Source organism: Cervus elaphus, chromosome 19 (assembly GCF_910594005.1).
Source record: "Cervus elaphus chromosome 19, mCerEla1.1, whole genome shotgun sequence".
NCBI classification, from domain to species: domain Eukaryota; kingdom Metazoa; phylum Chordata; class Mammalia; order Artiodactyla; family Cervidae; genus Cervus; species Cervus elaphus.
In genome coordinates, this window is record NC_057833.1 from 19,459,879 (window position 1) to 19,482,256 (window position 22,378).

Consider the following 22,378-nt stretch of genomic DNA (forward strand, 5'->3'; position numbering starts at 1 on the left):
AGGTAGCACCATGGCTCTAGGACTTTCTTGAGATAAACTCCAGCTTGCCACAGAGCAACTGATACTAACACCATACCTACAGAAAGGAAAATCAATGTGTCAAACATTTTAATATGACAAAGGCAAAAACAAAATTTATAAAAGGAATACAAGATTCAAAAGATAAAACCACAAGCAGTTTGGAAAGACTGAATTTTGAACATTTAGAAGGGTGGGAAATAATAAGTATCATTTAGTAGAAGAGTCAGTCTGAACATTTTACTCTTGATTAGGCTGACCAAGCATACACAAAACGCCCCAAAAATTCAGTTGTTTACAAATTCTGCATATAAACATGATGTGTAGAGATGTTACCAGAAATATATACCAATATTTCGCTAAACTTTTTATCTTGGGCCAGACCTATACCAGTTTCTTTATCAATTCTTTTTTAAACTTTATTTTTAATTGGAGGATAATTGCTTTACAATATTGTGTTGCTTTCTGCCATAAACCAACATGAATCATCCATAGATATACATATGTCCCTTCCCTCTTGATTATCCCTTCCATCTCCCACCCCATCCCAACACCTCTAGGTTGTCACAGAACACGGGATTTGAGCTCTGTGAATTATACAGCAAATCTTAATGACATCAAGGAGAAGGAGAGAGAGTATAAGAGGGAGGGACTGAGATTGACTGGGTATCTTTCACATTTTGGGGTGCACAAGTCTAGACAGATCCCAGTATATTCAATTATAGACCCATCTTAGACATTGACTATACAGAAAACAGTTCTTTAAGGTAAATTACATCCTTGTGATAACTGTATCTTGGACTTTCTGATGGCTCAGTGGTAAAGAATCTGCCTGCTAATTCAGGAGACATGGGTTTGATCCCTGGGTCAGGAAGATGCCTCAGAAAAGGAAATGGTAAGCCACTGGGAAATCCCATGGACAGAGGAGCCTGGAGGACTATAGTCCATGGGGTCGCAAAGAGTCAGATATGACTTAGTGACTAAACAACAACTATATCTAAGAACAGAAACTAAAATAGTATTAAGAGCTGTTGCAAACTGCTAATTAAATTTGTGAGCATTTTTTAATTAAAAATTCTAGAATTGTTATCATACACTGTTTCCCCAGTCAACTACTGTGTCTTCATTTCATATCCAACACAGTTTATAGGCTTCAGCAATGTAAATACTTTCATTTGTGAAACATGTTTCCTGCTTCTTTGTTTAACGTAATAGAGTTGTATAAGAAATACATTTTTTATGTTATAAACAAGTTCATCACACTGACCAATTTTAGAACCAAAGTCATTTAAAAATAGCCTGCAGAGGAGAAATTTCACTGGTTATCTTTATGTTTCTTGCTTATTCTTGAAACATTACGATAAGCAGTTAATTGGGAAGACTGGCAAGCCTTTACAATATAAATGCTGTTTCATTAAACCTTATTTTCTTTGTTTCTTTACAATATTTGCTGCTGTCTGCCATACATCAACATGAATCATCTGTAAGTATACATATATTTTCTTGGATTCACACCACTATTGAAGGCAAAAGAAGAAGGATTCTTTTTTTTTTTAATTTGCTTTTTTATTGAAGGATAATTACTTTACAGAATTTTGTTGTTTTCTGTCAAACCTCAACATGAATCAGTCATCCGTATACATATATCCACTTCCTTTTGAACCTCCCTCCTATCTCCCTCCCCATCCCACCCCTCTAGGTTGATACAGAGCCGCTGTTTTGAGTTTCCTGAGCCACACAGCAAATTCCCATTGGCTATATATTTTACATATGGCAATGTGAGTTTCCACGTTACTTTTTCCATACATCTCACCCTCTCCTTCCCTCTCCCCATGTCCATAAGTCTATTCTCTATTTCCATTTCTCCATTGCTGCCCCATAAATAAATTCTTCAGTGCCATTTTTCTCGATTCTGTATATGTGTGTTAGAACATGATATTTATCTTCCTCTTTCTGACTTACTTCAGTCTCTATAGCAGGTTCTAGATTCACCAAACTCATCAGAACTAAGCCAAATTCATTCCTTTTTATGGCTGAGTAATATTCCATTGTGTACATGTACAACTTCTTTATCCATTCATCTGTCAATAGGCATCTAGGTTACTTCCATGTTCTAGCTATTATAAATAGTGCTGCAAAGAGCAATGGGATACATGTGTGTTTTTCAATTTTGGTTTCCTCAGGGTATATGCCTAGGAATGGGATTGCTGAGTCACATGGTGGTTTTGGAACAAGCAGCTATGAGGAGATACCCCACGTCTAAGGTCAGGAGCAGCAACTGCACTTTGCTGGAGTGGCCATGAGGAGATACCCCAAGTCCAAGGTCAGAGAAACCCCTGTAAGAGGGAAGGCTGTGAGGAGATACCCCATGCCCAAGGGCAAAGGAGAAATCCCAGCAAGTTGGTAGGAGGGGTAAATTTGCATTTAGAATCAAACCCAAGTCCCACCAGAGACACTCAGAGGGCTCAAACAAACCTTGTGTGCACTAGGACCCAGGGAACCACAGAGACTGAGACAAAACTGTGAGTGTCTCTTGTGGAGGTAAGGATCAGCAGTGGCCTGCCACAGGGACAGGGGCTCTGGGTACAGCTGGTTAGGGTGTGGCATAAGCCCTCTTGAAGGAGGTCACCATTAACCCCACCACAGAGCTACCAGAACTTACACAGGACTGGGAAATAGACTCTTGGAGGCCACAAACAGAACCTTGTGTGCACCAGGACCCAGGAGAAAGGAACAGTGACCCCACAGGAGACTGACTCAGTCAGTCTCTCCCATCAGGAAGCTTCCATAGGTTTTTTATCCTTCTCCATCAGAAGGCAGACAGACTGAAAACCACAGTCACAGCAAACTAACCAATCTAATAACAGGGACCACAGACTTGTCTAATTCAATGAAACTATAAGCCATGCTGTGTAGGGCCACACAAGCCAGACAGGTCATGGTGGAGAATTCTGACAAAATGTGGTCCATTAGAGAAGGGAATAGCAAACCAGTTCAGTATTCTTGCCTTGAGAACCCCATGAACAGCATGAAAAGACAAAAAGATAGGACATTGAAAGTTGAATTCCCCAGGTCGGTAGGTGCTCAATATGCTACTGGAGATCAGTGGAGAAATAACTCCAGAAAGAATGAAGAGATGGAGCTAAAGCAAACACAACACCCAGTTGTGGATGTGACTGGTGATGGAAACAAGTTCCAATGCTGTAAAGAGCAATATTGCATAGGAACCTGGAATGTTAGGTCTATGAATCAAGGCAAATTGGAAGTGGTCAAACAGGAGATGGCTAGAGTGAACGTCAACATTTTAGGAATTAGTGAACTAAAATGGACTGGAATGAGTGAATTTAACTCAGATGACCATAATATCTACTACTGTGGGCAAGAATCCCTTAGAAGAAATGGAGTAGCCATCATACTCAACAAAAGAGTCCAAAATGCAGTACTTGGAAGCAGTCTCAAAAAAGACAGAATGACCTCTGTTCGTCTCCAAGGCAAACCATTCAATATCACGGTAATCCAAGTCTATGCCCAGACCGGTAATGCTGAAGAAACTGAAGTCGAATGGTATATGAAGATCTACAAGATCTTCTAGAACTAACACCCAAAAAACATGTCCTTTTCATTATAGAGGACTGGGATGCAAAATTAGGAAGTCAAGACACACCTGGAGTAACAGGCAAATTTGGCCTTGCAGTACAGAATGAAGCAGGGCAATGGCTAAGAGTTTTGCCAAGAGAATGAACTGGTCATAGCAAGCACCCTCTTCCAACAACACAAGAGAAGACTCTACACATGGACATCACCAGATGGTCAACACCAAAATCAGATTGATTATAGTCTTTGCAGCCAAAGGTGGAGAAGCTCTGTAAAGTCAGCAAAAACAAGACCAGAAGCTGACTGTGGCTCAGATCATGAACTCCTTATTGCCAAATTCAGACAGAAATTGAAAAAAGTAGGGAAAACCACTACAGCATTCAGGTATGACCTAAATCAAATCCTTTGCGATTTTACAGTGGAAGTGAGAAATAGATTTAAGGGACTAGATCTGATAGACTGAGTCCCTGATGAACTATGGATGGAGGTTCATGACACTGTACAGGAGACAGGGATCAAGACTATCCCAAAGAAAAAGAAATGCAAAAAAGCAAAATGGCTGTCTGAGGAGGCCTAACAAATAGCTTTGAAATGAGGAGAATTGAAAAGCAAAGGAGAAAAGGAAAGATATATCCATTTGAATGCAGAGATCCAAAGAATAACAAGCAGAGATAAGAAAGCCTTCCTCAGTGATCAGTGCAAAGAAATAGAGGAAAACAAAGAATGGAAAAGCCTAGAGCTCTCTCCAAGAAAATTAGAGATACCAAGGGAATATTTCATGCAAAGATGGGCATAATAAAGGATGGAAATGGTATGGCCCTAACAGAAGCAGACGATATAACGAAGAGGTGGTAAGAATACACGGAAAAACTATACAAAAAAGATCTTCATGACCCAGATACTAACTATGCTGTGATCACTCACCGAGAGCCAGACATCCTGGAATGTGAAGTCAAGTGGGCCTTCGGAAGCATCGCTATAAACAAAGCTAGTGGAAGTGATGGAATCCCAGTTGAACCATTTCAAATCCTTAAAGATGATGCTGTGAAAGTGCTGCATTCAATATACCAGCAAATTTGGAAAACTCCGCAGTGACCTCAGGACTGGAAAAGGTCAGTTTTCATTCCATTCCCCCCAAAAGGCAATGCCAAAGAATGCTCAAACTACCACACAATTGCACTCATCTCACATGCTAGTAAAGTAATGCTCAAAATTCTCCAAGCCAGGCTTCAGCAATACGTGAACTATGAACTTGCAGATGTTCAAGCTGGTTTTAGAATGGCAGAGAACCAGAGATCAAATTGCCGACACCCACTGGATCATTGAAAAAGCAAGAGAGTTCCAGAAAAACATCTATTTCTGCTTTATTGATTATGCCAAACCTTTTGACCGTGTGGATCACAACAAGCTGTGGAAAATTATTCAAGATATGGAAGTACCAGGCCACTTGACCTGCCTCCTGAGAAATCTGTATGCAGGTCAGGAAGCAACAGTTAAAACTGGACATGGAACAACAGACTGGTTCCAAATAGAAAAAGGAGTATGTCAAGGCTGTATATTGTCACCCTGCTTACTTAACTTATATGCAGAGTACATCATGATAAATGTTGGGCTGGAGGAAGCACAAGCTGGAATCAAGATTGCTGGGAGAAATATCAATAACCTCAGATATGCAGATGACACCACCCTTATGGCAAAAAGTGAAGAAGAACTAAAGAGCCACTTGGTGAAATTGAAAGAGGAGATTGACAAAGTTGGCTTAAAGCTCAACATTCAGAAAACTAAGATCATGACATCTAGTCCCATCACTTCATGGCAAATAGATGGGGAAACAGTGGAAACAGCAGTAGACTTTATATTTTGGTGCTCCAAAATCACTGCAGATGGTGACTGTAGCCATGAAATTAAAAGATGCTTACTCCTTAGAAGGAAAGTTATGACCAAGCTAGACAGCATATTAAAAAGCAGAGATATTTCTTTGCTAACAAAGGTCCGTCTATTCAAGGCTATGTTTTTTCTAGTAGTCATACATGGATGTTAGAGTTGGAATGTAAAAGAAGCTGAGCACTGAAGAATTGATGCTTCTGAACTATGGTGTTGGAGAAGACTCTTGAGAGTCCTTGGACTGCAAAAAGATCCAACCGGCCCATCCTAAAAGAATTTAGTCCTGAATATTCATTGGAAGGACTGATGTTGAAGCTGAAACTCCAATCCTTTGGCCATCTGATGTGAAGAACTGACTCACTTGAAAAGACCGTGATGCTGGGAACGGTTGAGGGCGGGAGGAGAAGGGGACAACAGAGGAGGAGATGGTTGGATGTCATCACCAACTCAAAGGACATGAGTCTGGGTAAACTCCGAGAGTTGGTGATGGACAGAGAGTCCTGGTGTACTGCATTCCATGGGGCTGCAAAGAGTTGGACACGACTGAGCAACTGAATTTAATTGAATTGATGATGGTTTTATTCCTTGTTTTTTTAAGTAATGTCCATACCGTCTTCCATAGTGGCTGTATCAATTTGCATTGCCACCAACAGTACAAGACTGTTCCCTTTTCTCCACACCCTCTTCAGCATTTATTGCTAGACTTTTTGATGATGGCCATTCTGACCAGCGTGAGGTGACATCTTATTGTGGTTTTGACTTGCATTTCTCTAATGATGAGTAATGTGGAGCATCTTTTCATGTGTTTGTTAACCATCTGTATGTCTTCTTGGAGAAATGTCTTCTTAGGTCTTTTTCCCACTTTTTGATTGGGTTGTTTGTTTCCCTGGTATTGAGTTGTGTCAGCTGCTTATATATTTTGGAAATTAATCCTTTGTCAGCTTTTTCATTTTCTATTATTTTCTCCTATTTCAAGTGTTGTCTTTTCACCTTGCTTATAGTTTCCTTTGCTGTGCAAAAGCTTTTAAGTTCAATCAGGTCCCACTTGTTTACATTTGTTTTTATTTCCATTATTCTAGGAAGTGGGTCATAGAGGATCTTGCTTTGATTTATGTCATCGAGTGTTTACTGCCTATGTTTTCCTCTAAGAGTTTTATAGTTTCTGGTCTTACATTTAGGTATTCAATCCATATGGAGTTTATCTTTGCATATGGTATCAGGAAGTGTTCTAATTTCATTCTTTTACATGTAGCTGTCCAGTTTTAACAGCACCATTTATTGAAGAGGTTATCGCTGCTCCGTTGTATATTCTTGCCTCCTTTGTTAAAAATAAGTTATCCACAGGTGTATGGGTTTATTTCTGGGCTTTCTGTCTTGTTCTATTGTTCTATATTTCTGTTTTTGTGCCAGTACCATACTGTCTTGATGACTGTAGCTTTTTAGTATGATCTGAAGTCTTGAAGGTTGATTCCTCTAGATCCATTCTTCTTTCTCAAGACTGCTTTGTCTATTCAGGGTCTTTTGTGTTTTCACATGAATTGTGAAATTTTTTGTTTTAGTTCTGTGAAAAATGCCATTGGTAATTTGATGGGGATCGAATTGATTCTGTAGATTGCATTTGGTACTATAGTCATTTTCATGATATTGATTCTTCCTACCCAGGAACGTGGAATACTCTTCATCTGTTTATGTTGTCTTTGATTTCTTCATCAGTGTCTATAATTTTCTTTGTACAGTTCTTTTGTCTCCTCAGGTAAGTTTATTCCTAGATATTTAATTATTTTTGTTGCAATGGTGAATGGGATTGATGCCTTAACTTTTCTTTCTGATTTTTCATTGTTAGTATATAGAAATGCAAATGATTTCTGTGTATTGATTTTGTATCCTGTAACTTTGCTAAATTCACTGATGAGCTCTAGTAATTTTCTGATACTATCTTTAGGGTTTTCTATGTACAGTATCATGTCATCTGCAAGCAGTGAGAGCTTTATTTCTCCCTTCCAATTTGGATTCCTTTTTTTTCTTTTTCTTCTCTGATTGCTGTAGCTAGGACTTACAGAACTATGTTGAATAATAGTTGTGAAATTGGACACCCTTGTCTTCTTCCTGATCTTAGGGGGAATGCTTTCAGTTTTTCACCATTGAGAATAATGTTTGCTGTAGGCTTATCATATATGGCCTTTATTATTTTGAGTTAGGTTCCATTTATGCCCATTTTTTGAAGAGTTTTAATCATAAATGGGTGCCAAATTTTGCCAAAGGCTTTTTCTGCATCTATTGATATTATTGTATGGTTTTTATCTTTCAATTTGTTAATATGGTATATCACATTGATTGATTTATATATATTGAAGAATCCTGGCATTCCTGGAATAAACCCAACTTGATCGTTGTTGGTGTATGAGCTTTTCAATGCATTGCTGAATTCTGTTTGCTAAAATTTCGTTGAGGATTTTTGCATCTATGTTCATCAGTGATATTGGCTTATAGTTTTCTTTTTTTGTGTTGTCCTTCTCTGGTTTCAGTATCAGGGTGATGGAGGCCTCATTGAAGTGTTCCTTCCTCTGCAATTTCTTGAAAGCATTTAGAAGGATAGGCATAAGCTCTGCTCTTCTCTAAATGTTTGATAGAATTCTTCTGTGAAGCCATCTTGTCCTGGGCATTTCTTGGGGGTAAGATGTATGATCACAGCTTAAATTTCAGTGGTTGTAATTGGGATGTTCAGAATTTCTATTTCTTCCTGGTTCAGCCTTGGAAGATTGAACTTTTCTAAGAACCCATCCATTTCTTCCAGGTTATCATTTTGTTGACATATAGTTGTTCATAATAGTCTCTGATAATCCTTTTTTATTTCTTCATGGTCTGTTGTAACCTACCCTTTTTCATTTCTAATTTTGTTGATTTGATTCTTCTCTCTCTCTCTTTTTTTTTTTTTTCTTGATGAATCTGGCTAAAGGATTGTCAATTTTGTTTATCTTCTCAAAGAAGAAGCTTTTAGTTTTATTAATCTTTACTACTGTTTCTTTCACTTCTTCTCTGCTCAGATCTTTATGACTTCTTTCCTTCTACTAATTTTTGGTGTCTTTTGTTCTTCTTTTTCTAGTTTTTTTAGCTGGAAAATTAGGTTGTCTAATTGATGTTTTTCTTGTTTCTTGAAGTAGGATTGTATTGCTATAAACTTCCCTCTTAGAACTGCTTTTGCTGCACCCCATAGGTTTTGAATTGTTGTGTTTCAATTGTCATTTATTTCTAGAAATGTTTTGACTTCCCTTTTGATTTCTTCAGTAACCTCTTGATTATTTAGAAATGTGTTGTTTAACCTCCATGTCTTTGTGTTTCTTAAAGTGTTTTTCATATAATTGATATCTAGTTTCATAGCTTTGTGGTCAGAGTGATGCTTGATAAAATTTCAATTTTGTTAAATTTACTGAGGTTTGATTTTTGACCCAAGATGTGGTCTATGCTGGAGAATGTTCCATGTGCACTTGAGAAGAAAGTGTGTTCTTCTGCATTTGGATGGAATGTCCTGAAGATATCTATGAGATCCATCTCATCTAATATATTATCTAAGACGTGTGTTTCCTTATTAATTTTCTGTTTTGGTGATCTGTCCATTGGTGTGAGTGGGGTGTTAAAGTTTCCTACTATTATTGTGTTACTGTTCATTTCTCCTTTTGTGTCTGTTAGCATCTGTCTTATGTATTGAGATGCTCCTGTGTTGGGTGCATAGATATCTACAATTGTTTTGTCTTCCTCTTGGATTGATCCCTTGATCATTATGTAGTGTCCTTCCTTATCTTTTGTAATCTTCTTTATTTTAAGGTTTATTTTGTCTGATATGAGGATTGCTACTCCAGCTTTCTTTTGTTTGCCATTTGCATGGAATATCGTTTTCCATCCTCACATTTTCAGTCTATATGTGTCTTGAGGTCTAAAGTGGGTTTCTTGTAGACAGCATATTTATGGGTCTTATTTTTGTATCCATTCAGCTAGTCTGCATCTTTTCATTGGAGCATTTAATCCATTTACATTTAAAGCAATTATTGATACGTATGTTCCTATTGCCATTTTCTCAATTGTTTGGGATTGAATTTGTAGGCCTTTTCTTCCATTGTATTTCTTGTAAACAAATCCCTTTAACATTTGTTGTAAAGCTGGTTTGGTTGTACTGACTTCTCTTTTACTTCTCTGAAAAGCTTTTTATTTCTCCACCAATTTTGAATGAGATCCTTGCTGGGTACAGTAATCTTGGTTGTAGAATTTTCCCTTTCAGTACTTTAAATATATCCTGCCATTCCCTTTTGGCCTGCAATGTTTCTGCTAAAAGATCAGCTGTTAAGCATGTGGATTTTCCCTTGTATGTTACTTGCTGCTTTTCCCTTACTGCTTTTAATATTCTTTCTTTGTGTTTAGTCTTTGTTAATTTGATTAGCATGTATTTTGACCTGTTTCTCCTTGAGTTTATCCTGTATGGGACTCTGCACCTCTTGGCCTTGATTGATTATTTCCTTTTCCATGTTGGAGAAATTTTCAACTATAATCTCTTCAAAAGTTTTCTGATATCCTTTCTTTTTCTTTTCTTCTTTTGGGACCCCTATTATTTAAATCTTGGTGTGTTTGATATTGTCCCAAATGTCCCTGAGATTATCCTATGTTCTTTTCATTCTTTTTACTTTATTCTGCTCTTCAGGGTTATTTCCACTGTTTTAACTTCCAGCTAACTGATTCATTCTTATGCTTCAGATATTCTGCTATTGATTCCTTCTAGAGTATTTTTAATGTCAGTAATTGTGTTGTTTGTCTCTGTATGTTTATTTTTTAATTCTCCTAGGTCTTTGTTCATTGATTCTTGCATTTTTTCCATTTTGCTTTCAAGGTTTTGATCATCTTTACTATCGTTATTCTGAATTCTTTTTTTAGGTAGTTTGCTTATTTCCTCTTCATTTACTTGGACTTTTTGCTTCTAGTTTGTTCCTTCATTTGTGTAGTCTTTCTCTGCCTTTTCATTATTTATTTCTTTTTTTAATTTACTGTGTTTGAGGTCTCCTTTTTCCAGGCTTCAAGGCTGAATTCTTTCTTCCTTTTGGTTTCTGCCCTCTAAGTTTGGTCCAGTGGTTTGTGTAAGCTTCTTATAGCATGAGTTTGGGGCTGAATTTTTGTTTATTTGTTTGTTTGCTTTTTCCTCTGATGGGCAGGCTGAGTGAGGTGGTAATCCTGAATGCTGATGATTGGGTTTGTGTTTTGTTTGTTGCTTAGATGAGGCATCCTGCGCAGGGTACTATTGGTGGTTGGGTGATCCTGAGTCTTGTATTACAGTGGTTTCCTTTGTGAGTTCTCACTATTTGATATCCCCTAGGGTTAATTTTCTGGTAATTTTCTAGGGTCTTGGAGTCAGCGCTCCCATTCCAAAGGCTCATGGCTTGATCTCTGGTCAGGAACAAAGATTCCACAAGTGGTTTGTTATTTCATTAATTGACATTCAAACAAATATCCGAAACCAAGAAATCACAGATGAATCCCAGACAAATGGCAATTACAAAATCAGGCAAATAATGATTAAAATAATGGAATATACACATATACCTATATACCCGTGAACAAAATCAAAACTGTAGTAAAAAATAAAGTAAAATAGATTGACCCAGAGAACAAAGGAAATTAAAGATTATATTTACTAGTTAAGAACAAAACTAACTAAAGCACAAACTGGAAAACAAAACTAAAGCAAGGTGCCAAGTGGGAAATAAAGCAGTGAAAACAAAGCTCTCAACAAATATGTTGAGAGCAAAGGAAAGAAAGGAGGGAAGGAAAGAAAGAAAAGAAAGAATAGATACACAAAATTAAATAAAGGCAGATGAAGAAAATTTATATATATTAAAGATTACTTGCAAGGGGAAGAGAACAGAAGGAAAGGCAAATAAATTAATAAATTTAGAAAAAATATAATAGGTTTAAAAAATTAAAAGTTAAAATTACAAAAAAAGAGAAAAGATAAAAAATAAATGGAAGAAGAAAAAAAAGAGAAAAAAGGAAAATTCCACAAAACTGCAAACATTCCACAGAACTACAAGAGCCCAACATAGATCCAGAGGTCTACAACAACATAAAAAAGTGTGACTGAATATACACATACATATATATATTTATATACATACACACCCATAAGCAATATCAAAACGGTTCAACAAAAATAAAGTACGATAGATTGACCCAGTAAACAAAGGAAACCTAAAATTATATATCTATCAAAACAAAACTAACTAAAGCACAAACTGGAAAACAAAACTAAAGCTAGGTTCCAACTGGAGTATAAAGCAATGAAAATAAAACTAACAAATATGCTGAGACTAAATGAAAGAAAGAAAGGATAGATATACAAAGTTAAATAGAAGTAGATAAAGAAGATTTATATATATTAAAGATTAACTGCAAGGAGAAAAGAACAGTAGTAAAAGCAAACAAAGGAATACATGTAGAACAAATAATAATAGCTTTAAAACATTAAAATTAAAAAAAGAGAGAGAGAGAAAGAGAGGGGAAAAAAAAAATAAAAAACCCTCTGGAGAACTGCAAAAGCCTGATACAGAGGCAGAGGTTTATAACAACAATAAAAAATGTGAATGAGAAAAAAAAGCTCAAAAGCTTAGATTTTACAATGCCAGTAAAATTGACAACTACAACAGAGAGGGTAAAAAGAGAAAACAAATCCAAAAGAATCTACAGAACATGTCAAAACATAAGAATAATACATGTTTTTTCTTGAGTCACTGCTGTCAGAGTCCCTTCCATCACTGGGAGTCACAGTCCACTTCACTGCCCTAGGATGCCCTCTAATACCATGCTGATCTCTGGACCCACTGAGAGGGCATTCAGATTTTAATCTGCTCCTACTCCTGTGTGTTCTTGTCTCCAATGTCCACAGTTACCAGAAGTAGTGCCTTTTCTTTTGTGGGAGTTCTCAATGACCTTTTATATATTCCACAGGCACAGAGTCTGCCTAGTTGACCGTGTGGATTTACTTTGTAGCTGTACAGCTGGTGAGAGGGTTTTGGGTCTTCTTCCTGAGTCACACTGCCCCCTGGGTTTCTTTTTTTTTTTTTTCATTTATTTTTATTAGTTGGAGGCTAATTACTTCACAATATTGTAGTGGGTTTTGTCATACATTGAAATGAATCAGTCATGGATTTACATGTATTCCCCATCCCAATCCACCCTCCCACCTCCCTCTCTACCCAATCTCTCTGGGTCTTCCCAGTGCACCAGGCCCGAGCACTTGTCTCATGCATCCAACCTGGGCTGGTGATCTGTTTCACCATAGATAATATACATGTTTCGATGCTGTTCTCTCGAAACATCGCCTTCTCCCACAGAGTCTCTCTTCATCGCCACCCTCGCCTTCTCCCACAGAGTCCAAAAGTCTGTTCTGTACATCTGTGTCTCTTTTTCTGTTTCGCATATAAGGTTATCATTACCATCTTTCTAAATTCCATATATATGTGTTAGTATGCTGTAATGTTCTTTATCTTTCTGGCTTACTTCAGTCTGTATAATGGGCTCCAGTTTCATCCATCTCATTAGAACTGACTCAAATGAATTCTTTTTCATGGCTGAGTAATATTCCATGGTGTATATGTACCACAGCTTCCTTATCCATTCGTCTGCTGATGGGCATCTAGGTTGCTTCCATGTCCTGGCTATTATAACCAGTGCTGCGATGAATATTGGGGTGCACGTGTCTCTTTCAGATCTGGTTTCCTCAGTGTGTATGCCCAGGAGTAGGATTGCTGGGCCATATGGCAATTCTATTTCCAGTTTTTTAAGAAGTCTCCACACTGTTGTCCATAGTGGCTGTACTAGTTTGCATTCCCACCAACAGCGTAAAAGGTACCCTTTTCTCCACACCCTCTCCAGCATTTATTGCTTGTAGACTTTTGGATAGCAGCCATCCTGACTGGTGTGTAATGGTACCTCATTGTGGTTTTGATTTGCATTTCTCTGATGATGAGTGATGCTGAGCATCTTTTCATGTTTGTTAGCCATCTGTATATCTTCTTTGGAGAAATGTCTGTTTAGTTCCTTGGCCCATTTTTTGATTGGGTCATTTATTTTTTATTTCCACCTCTGGATGTGGGTCATCCACTGGGGTTTATTCCTGAGGCTGCCCTGGAGGACTCGGTTTTGCCCCTGTGAGGACCAGATGTGGAGGTGGTGCAGCTGCTTGGGTTGCAGGGGTTGTGGCAGCACCAGGTACTCAGGGGAGTTGGCGGCTGGGGCAGCAGGAAATGTAGTGCTTAGGAAGGTTATGGCAACAGTATTGGCCAATATGCTCCAGTATTCTTGCCTGGAGAACGCCCTCTCCCTGACAGAGAAGCCTGGCTGGCCACAGTCCACAGGGTTGCAATGAGTCAGATGCAACTGAAGCGACCCTGTGAGCACAGGTGAAAGGCATTTTTTTGCCCGTGGCAGCTCTGCCCTGGTGGATTTGAACGTGAAGTGGTGCAGCTGCTTGGCTTGCAGAGGCCCTGGCAGTGACACGTGTGCAGGAACACAGGCTGCCCCTCCTGCAGGAGTTACGGCCCTCTCAGGCTTTTTTCCAGCTTCTTGCAGCTGGCGACCAGAAGGCCTCTTTGGGCAGTCTTTCCCCGTAACTCCACCCATTCAGGTACTTAGAGGGCTTCCGTGCCTGGGGTCCTATTCTGTAGATCAGTGCTTCAGGCACTTAAAGGGGCACCCTGGGTGGGGTCCTACTCTAGTTCAGTGGATCAGGCATTTGATGAGCCATCCTCTCTGTTGTTCAGCTGCCCATGCTGGCCTGTGGGGGGAGAGAGGCTATGGTGAGGCTCCACCCCCTGCGCATGACTCAGCAGTATCTCTTTGCTTCCATGGCTGCTGGGCTTTCCTCCACAGGCATTTCCCACCACAATCTCCTCACTCACGTCCCCTCAATCCGTCTCTCTGCAGTCAACAGCAGCCCTCACCCTGGGATTGCTCCACAATCCCTAAACTCCAGCTCCCAGCCACTGTACCATCTAGGGTATATATGGCTGGAGCAAGGACTGTCTGATTCTCATTCCATTTAGGCTGCTACAGATCAGCTGTTCCCCTCTCCGCCTTAAATGTTTCTCCTCTGACTCAGACAATCCCGGTGTGGGGATCGGACCCCTGCTCCAGTTCCCCCACCCACAGAGGGCAGGTCCAGTCCTACTAACACTCCTGGTTTTTCCCCTAGTTCCTTAATCCTACCGAGTTTTTCGTGGGTCTATATATTCTTTTCTGCTGCTCAGGTACTCCTACCTGCTCTCAGCTGGTGTTCTGTATGCACTTCTGTGTCTGAAGGTGTATTCCTGATGTATCCGTGAAGAGAGATGTATTCCATGTCCATCTACTCCTCCACCATCTTGCTCCTCCAAAGGATTCTTTATAAATCTAAGAATCTAATGTAAAGCATGGAAAATATAGTTGATAACATTGTAGTTATATAATTGAAGTTTCCTAAGAGGGTAGAACTTAAATGTTTTTCAACAAATAAAGATTAAATATATAATGGCTGGGTTAATTAACTAGGTGGTGGGGGTCTTTTTACAGAGCACATGTTTACCAAATCAAAATGTACACTTTAAGTATTTACAATTTTATATGTCAATTACACTCCAATAAAGCTGAAAAAAAATACTTTCTAAGATATTGGCCTTAGAGGGTTAATTCTAAAGCAGATGGAATTTAATAAAGTGGAATTTAGCTTTTATTCAAAAATATTGTCATTAATTTTAAAAGACTTGTTAAAAGTAAATCTGAGCTCCAGTATATGAATCACTGATATGAAAATGACCACATATCATGTCTATTGATGGTATATGCACTTGTACTGCTACCACTGACCTCCTGTAAAAGTTATTTGGCCTTTTGCTTTCTGAATAACCACCTGTAAAGTCTCCTCATGCCTTTGCTGTTAAGTAAAATGAATGATAAACAAATATTCTCTTGAAACACTTGTGACCCACAGACAAGCGCTAAGAAAATATAAATCTGTTATTATAATAGACCAAGCAACAAATAGCTTCACTCAATAAAACTATATCCTGTAAAATCCCACATCTTAAAAAAATAACTTTACCAGAAAAAAAAAAAAAGGCAGATTTTGGTATAGATTAGGACTATACCATTAGTTAATATTTTAGAACCAGTTCTCCTACTATAAGTAATGGACTTACCTGTGGCTCGGATAGTAAAGTATTTGCCTGCAACTCAAAAGACCTGGATTTGATACCTGAGTTGGGAAGATTCCCAGTCCCTGGGGTCACAAGGAGTTGAACATGACTTAGCAACCGAATGATGAACAACATATATATAATTACATATATAATATATATGTAAATCAGTGTGGATCATAGGCAGGTTATCCACTGAACAAACAAAAAAGACAAATTGTGAAAACTGTCACTACTTCATTGCCAGCTTGAGTGTGTCTTATGTTCCAAGATAGATTTTCTTAAGCTAAGTTAAAGTGTGCAAGCCCTAAGAAAGGCCTTTCTTCCTCCAGAGTTTATTTTTGTTACCAGTTTGCTAGCAAAAACCAAACATTCTGTGCTCTCAAGGAATAAAAGCTGACTTGGATCTTGCAAGAGGAGGCAAGTCTCTATCAATCTCTTCTTTCTGTTGTATGAAAGGGTAGGGTTGGGAGGGAGCAAGGAAAAGAGAGAGAATAGTGAGAGTGTGGAGGAGAGAGAGAAGATAGGGTGTGAGGGAGAAAACAAGAGTTCAAGAGAAGATTTAAGAGCAAAAGACAGTGAAAGTGAAGTTTTGGAAAGTCTGAGTGAGAAATACTGAATGAGAGGGAATCAGAGAGGTAAGAGAAAGAGAGAAGTTAAAGGATGCTATTTTAAAAATAGGAGAGGATGTGGAAGAGAATGAGAAAGAGGGGGATAAACAAGAAACAGAAGGTGTGCATGGGCAGAGAGAAGAGTTAAGGATGTGGGGGTGAGTGAGAGCACCAAGAAGAGGGAGTGTGTGTGTGAGAGAGATTGAGAGGCTGTGAGAGCAAGTGAGAAAGCCGGGCGAGGTGGAGAGAAGAATCAAGAGAGGACATATGTGTGAGAGGAAAAAAAAGCGTGAGGGAAGTGGCAAAAGAGAGGAAGTGCTAGACAGTGTGACAGACAAGGAGAAATCTGTATCCTAATGGAGAGCAAAGAATTTAAGTCTATTTGGATTTTTTTTTTTTTTTACAGCAATGGAAACCTAATGAACTATTACCATACCTAGCAGCAAATGCTCTGTGTGTGTATGTGTGTGTGTGTGTGTGTGTGTGTGTGTGTGTGTGAGTGTGGTGGGGGATCCTTTAGAGGATCAAGATAAGAGTTAGTACAAAACATTACTTTCTGGATGGAAGAGAAAGACTAAGTGCTCACTTCTCTCCAAGAAGCCCAAATACATTTACCTCCACAGTAGTCCCTCAGCATCTATAGGAGATTGATTTCAGGACCCCAGTGAATATCAAAATCTATGGATGCTCAAGTCCATGTAAAATGGCATAGGATACTCCGCTCTTGATATCTTGGATTCCGCATCTATGGACAGCAAGGGCCAATTTTATCATTCTTCTTCCTGGATAACTCACTGAAAACCAAAATTTAAAGAGAAATAAACTCTTGTCTATATAAATACAGTTTCAAATGTTACACATGGGTGTTGCCACCAAATTTTCTCTTTAATCTATTTCTCTTTTGTTTTCACTTCCTTGATAGCAGGTGATCATACTTCAGAAAGGCACAGCTCATTATGTCTGAAAATGTATCAGTTTCTTGCTGCACAAACTGTCTAGAAGTATTATAGGATTAAAATCAAGTGGTTGAAGGTCAAACTATAAAAAATGATAATAAAATCCCTTACATAATAATGGCACAAAAATATGCCTAATTCCTTATTCTGTTTGTCATGCCTCACCCACCTTTTCCATTTAATTTTGTGTGTACTCTCTGAACAATAGTAAATGTGAATCCATATAACAGTTGATCATTGAAATATCCAACAATGCAGTTACACTATATTTGATGATTTCCAGCTTTATATTTTTTATTTGCTTTGAAATTGCTATAACATTTTTAAATTTAATTTTATTGCCTTTTATATCCTTATATTGGTGGGATATTTAATGTTTTTCATTCCAGGAAGATATATTCAAACTTTTAAGAATAAGGAATGAAAAATCATAGATGTTAAAACTTCCAGGGAATGATTTTAAATTTAGGGAAAGAAATAAAGATAATACAGGAATTGGATTTTATGTTAGAAACAACATTGTGACTAACTTGTGATCATGACTAAGATATAAAACAGAGTTTGTAGTATGGACATAAATGATGTTTGTGAAAAGGAAATTAGTTTTATTTCTTTAAATATCTCACTATGTTAGATTGTGGCCAAACTCAAGAATTTTGGCTGGTGAAATTTTTTCTCTTTTCTTTTTTGTTTCCTTTCCTTTTTCTATTTTTTTTTATTAGAATAAAGTGTAATTATTATGAAGCAAAAAAAAAAAGAAAAAAGAAAAAACTCAAGCTAACATAGTAAACACTTTGCTCTAAAGCAGGTAAGGAACTATTTTGACTTACAGTGTAAATAGGGGAAAATGTCTTTTTTTTCTGATCACTAATGATTTGTTCCTTATATTGAAAATGCTAATACCTTACACTCAATATAATATATAATACTTCTAAGAAGGGTATTTTGCATCTCCATTGATATGACTATCAATGGCATATTTTTAATGTTTCCTTTCGCTGACGATCTTCATACTTAGAGGGACAAAAAGGCATCAGACTTTGTGAGTTTTCAAAGTAAGGGGTTACCTTCTGTACAAGATGGGTTTCCTACACATGTGTAAAGAAGGTTTATTAGGGAGTGCAACTGAGAACAGCCTCTGTGAAGTTATAAGGAAAACAGAATTGTGCAGAGAGAGAGTAAACTGTGATACAGCTGTGACAGTTGTGTCAGTCAATCCTGCAAATTCAGGTGCTGGTATGACCTCTGAGCCATAGGGGCTGGACTTTCACATCAATATCAGCAGATGCAGGCTGCTCCCAGCAAAAAGGTATCCTTAGGTGTCCTTCAGTCAGGGCAATTCTGGGGAAGAATTTAACTGTGAGCTTTCAACAGCCAATATGATTTAAGGATAAGTTCATTTTTTATAGCATATACTTTACTTAAGCATTTTCTTAGAGTCTGGTCCTGGCATAGGTGTGGGGGATAAGTCAGAAAGAGTGATGTTTACTCTCAAGGGGAGATACTATCAGAGGAGGTGATAAGCCTCTGAGCAAGGAAGTGCAACAGAAAAAATAGATCTAAATCAGCGATTTCAACCAAAGGTAATTTTGTCACTGGGGGTGATTAGCAACATCTGTAGGCACTTTTTGTTGCCAGAACTTGGTGGGATGCTACAGCATGCTAGAGAGTAGGAAACTAGGGATGTTTAATGCATCTATGGTCTTACAATACACAAGACAGTCCTCTCAAACAAGCTTCATCCTGTCCAAAATGTGAATAGTGCCAAGGTCGAGTAACTCTGACTTAGATGCTTTGATAGAAACATATGTTGAATGCAGTGGGACACTCAAGCAATAGGTGATAGAAAGGTGTTTATTACATGGGAAATGTGAGGGATAGAATTCCATGAATCTATTCTATAAAGACAAAGATGCATGAAATAGAAAATATGTTAGTATGCGGTGACCACAAAAGTAGTTCAAGCTAAAGTTTATTTCACACAGTCAGGGTGAAATAAAATAATTTAAGTATCATTACTAAGTGTTAAGCAAAGTCACTGGTTGGTTTAAAGCAAACTGGTATGTGTCCTTTAGCCTATCCTTACCACCCATTCACTAGGTCCATTCCTTTGCACTTCTTGTTGGTTCACTTACCTCATTCACCCCCTATTTCATTTCTAGATAGGCATTTGGTATATCTGCTCCTAAAGTAGGCATAATCTTTCTTTCAGATCTCCTCAGACCTGCCATTGATAGAAGAGAAAAGAAGGTAATTGATAGGTCTGAGAAATCAAATGTAAGAGAAGTTAATCAGCTATTTGTAGGATGCTGTTATGCTAATCCTTGATATACCACACTGAATCAAAGACATCATTCATTCTTTGAAAATTGGTATGGAGAAAGACAAACAGGCAAAGAAAAAAATAGGTGAGGGTGATTAAGAGGCATACATTTCTAGGTGCAAAATCAGTGAGTCATGGGTATGAAATGTACAGTGTGGGAAACAGAGTCAATAATTATGCAATTACTTTGTATGGTGACAAATGGTAACCGGACTTATCAAGGTGATCATTTGGAAATGTATAGAAATATTAAATCTGTATGCTGTATAATAGAAACTAACATAATATTGTAGGTCAATTATATTTCAAAAATAAACAAACACCTCATAGAAAAATGGACTTGTGGTTACTATAGGTAGTGTGTTGGAGAAGGGAGAATTGGATGAAGGTGGTCAAAAGTATAGAACTCCAGCTGTAAGATAAATAAGTACTAGGGATGCAGTGGCAGTGCGTTCTTAGTCGCTCAGTCATGTCCGACTCTTTGCAACCCCAAGGACTGTTAGTCCACCAGGCTCCTCTGTCCAGGGCATTCTCCATGACAAGAATTCTGGAGTGGGTTGCCATGCCCTCCTCCAGGGGATCTTCCTGAGCCAGGGATTGAATCCGCATCTCTTGTGGCTCCTGAAATGCAACTGGACTCTTTACCACTGAGCCACCAGGGAAACCCATGGATAAAATGTACAACATGAGAAATATGACAAACACTGCTGTATGTCATATATGAAAGTTGTTAAGAGAGTAAATCCCGAGTTCTCATCACAAGGAAAAACAAAATTGACATGGGACACATCATCTTGACAAACTAAAGTTTCTGTTCCCATCCCACTTATGGTTTTTATTCCCTTTATTATTTGAAGTTGCACATGATTGTCTGGGGGGAGAAGGGGACCCATTTCAATAAATCAGTGAGATGAAGTGTTACTATTTTAAATGAACTCTCATCGTCCCTCTGAGGGATAATGTGTTGCTTCATTATCAACAGTAAAATTTCTTAAAACAGTATTGTTCTTTGGGATGGAGGTCAACTTCAGATTTCTCTTCAGGAAATTGAAGAGAGGCCTGGATCTAATGTAGCCCCAAAATTCATTCCATTGATTGGCATGACAAATTTTTAAAAATTTTTTATAAATCAGTACACCCTTCTGATAATAACATATATCATCCTCTTAAAAATTGACATACCGTGTGTGTGTGTGTGTGTGTGCGTGTGCGTGTGCGTGCGTGTGCTTGTTTGCACAGTTGTTCAATTTTGTCCTACACTTTGTGACCCCATGGACTATAGACTGCCAGGCTCCTCTGTCCATGGAATTTTTCAGGCAAGAATACCGGAGCAGGTTGCCATTTCTTATTCCATGGGATCTTCCCGACCCAGGGATCAAACCTGTGTCTCTTACGCCTCCAGCATTGGCTGGTGGATTTTTTACAACTATGCCACCAAGGAAGCCCTTACATACCCTGGGCCACTATTAAAACTTCATAGAACTTGAGTAAATAAGGTCCCATTGTATATTACAGGGAACTATATTCAATACACTGTAATAAACCATAATGAAAGAGAATATGAAAACGAATGTATAGATGGACAACTGAATCACTTTGCAGTACAGTAGAAATTACCGCATTGAAAGTCCACCAAACTTTAATTAAATAAAGGAAAAAATCTATAGATCATAATGTGCCTTACTTTTAGAGATACTACTCTACATCAAATATATAAAAATACAGCCATTTTACTTTAATGATAATATGTCTGCTATAAACACTTGAATAATCTTAAAATGTTACTAATAAACTGACTCACCTGTGTGGAATGCAACTATCATGCCTACTTAAACTTTCTTATGAAGTAAGAAACTTTTAGTAAAAAAAGTGTATCTACAATATGAAATTTTAGCAATATTAAATGTAATCATTTTATTAAATTGATAATGCTACCTTTAAGGTAACTATTCATTTTTATTTTGCTGCTTTAAACATTTTTAAAAGTAACTCACTATTCCCTTTTGATTTAATTATTTTCACAGACCCTTAAAAATCTTATGGGAATTAGGTAACTGTATGTGTGAGGTGGCCACAAAATTTCATATATAAAATGGCCTCATACATACCCTCTGCTATGAAAAGTCACCAATAAAATTTTATACTAAATAATCAGTAAAATTAGCACAAAAATTTGTTTATAAATATAATCATTGTAGAATATTTATTGCTTATAATAGCAAATAATATTTTAATGAGGTGAGTTCAATGCATAAATTTCATATTTACAATAGAATAACATGTATGTGTTGATTGTGACTTTTGCAGAAATTGTGTAGTAATAATGGAAAATAGTATGTTAAAGATTTAAACACAATTTATAAAATGGTATCCACACTCTGAATACTTTTATAATGTACATATAAATATAACATCTGAAGAATACATACTGACATACATAAAAAGAGTGTTTTCTTCTAGTCAGAGATTTTGGAATTTTCATTTTCTTTAGTTTTATTATCCTATTTTCTACTTTTCCTATGATAGTGCTACTTTTTTTTTCAACAATGATTCAATAAATATTTATTCAATATATACATTGCCCTGTGTCAGTCCCAAAGAAAGATTCAGATATACTCTCGAGGCATTTGTGGCTAAGTGAGGAATCAGACATGTACATATGGAAATGTTATAGATCCATTTGATGAGGGTGCGCATAAGTTGAGTGCTATGAGAGTATGTATGAAAAATGAAAACAATCATAGCTATAACTGGTAAAACATACAGGAAAGTATTCAGTTGATA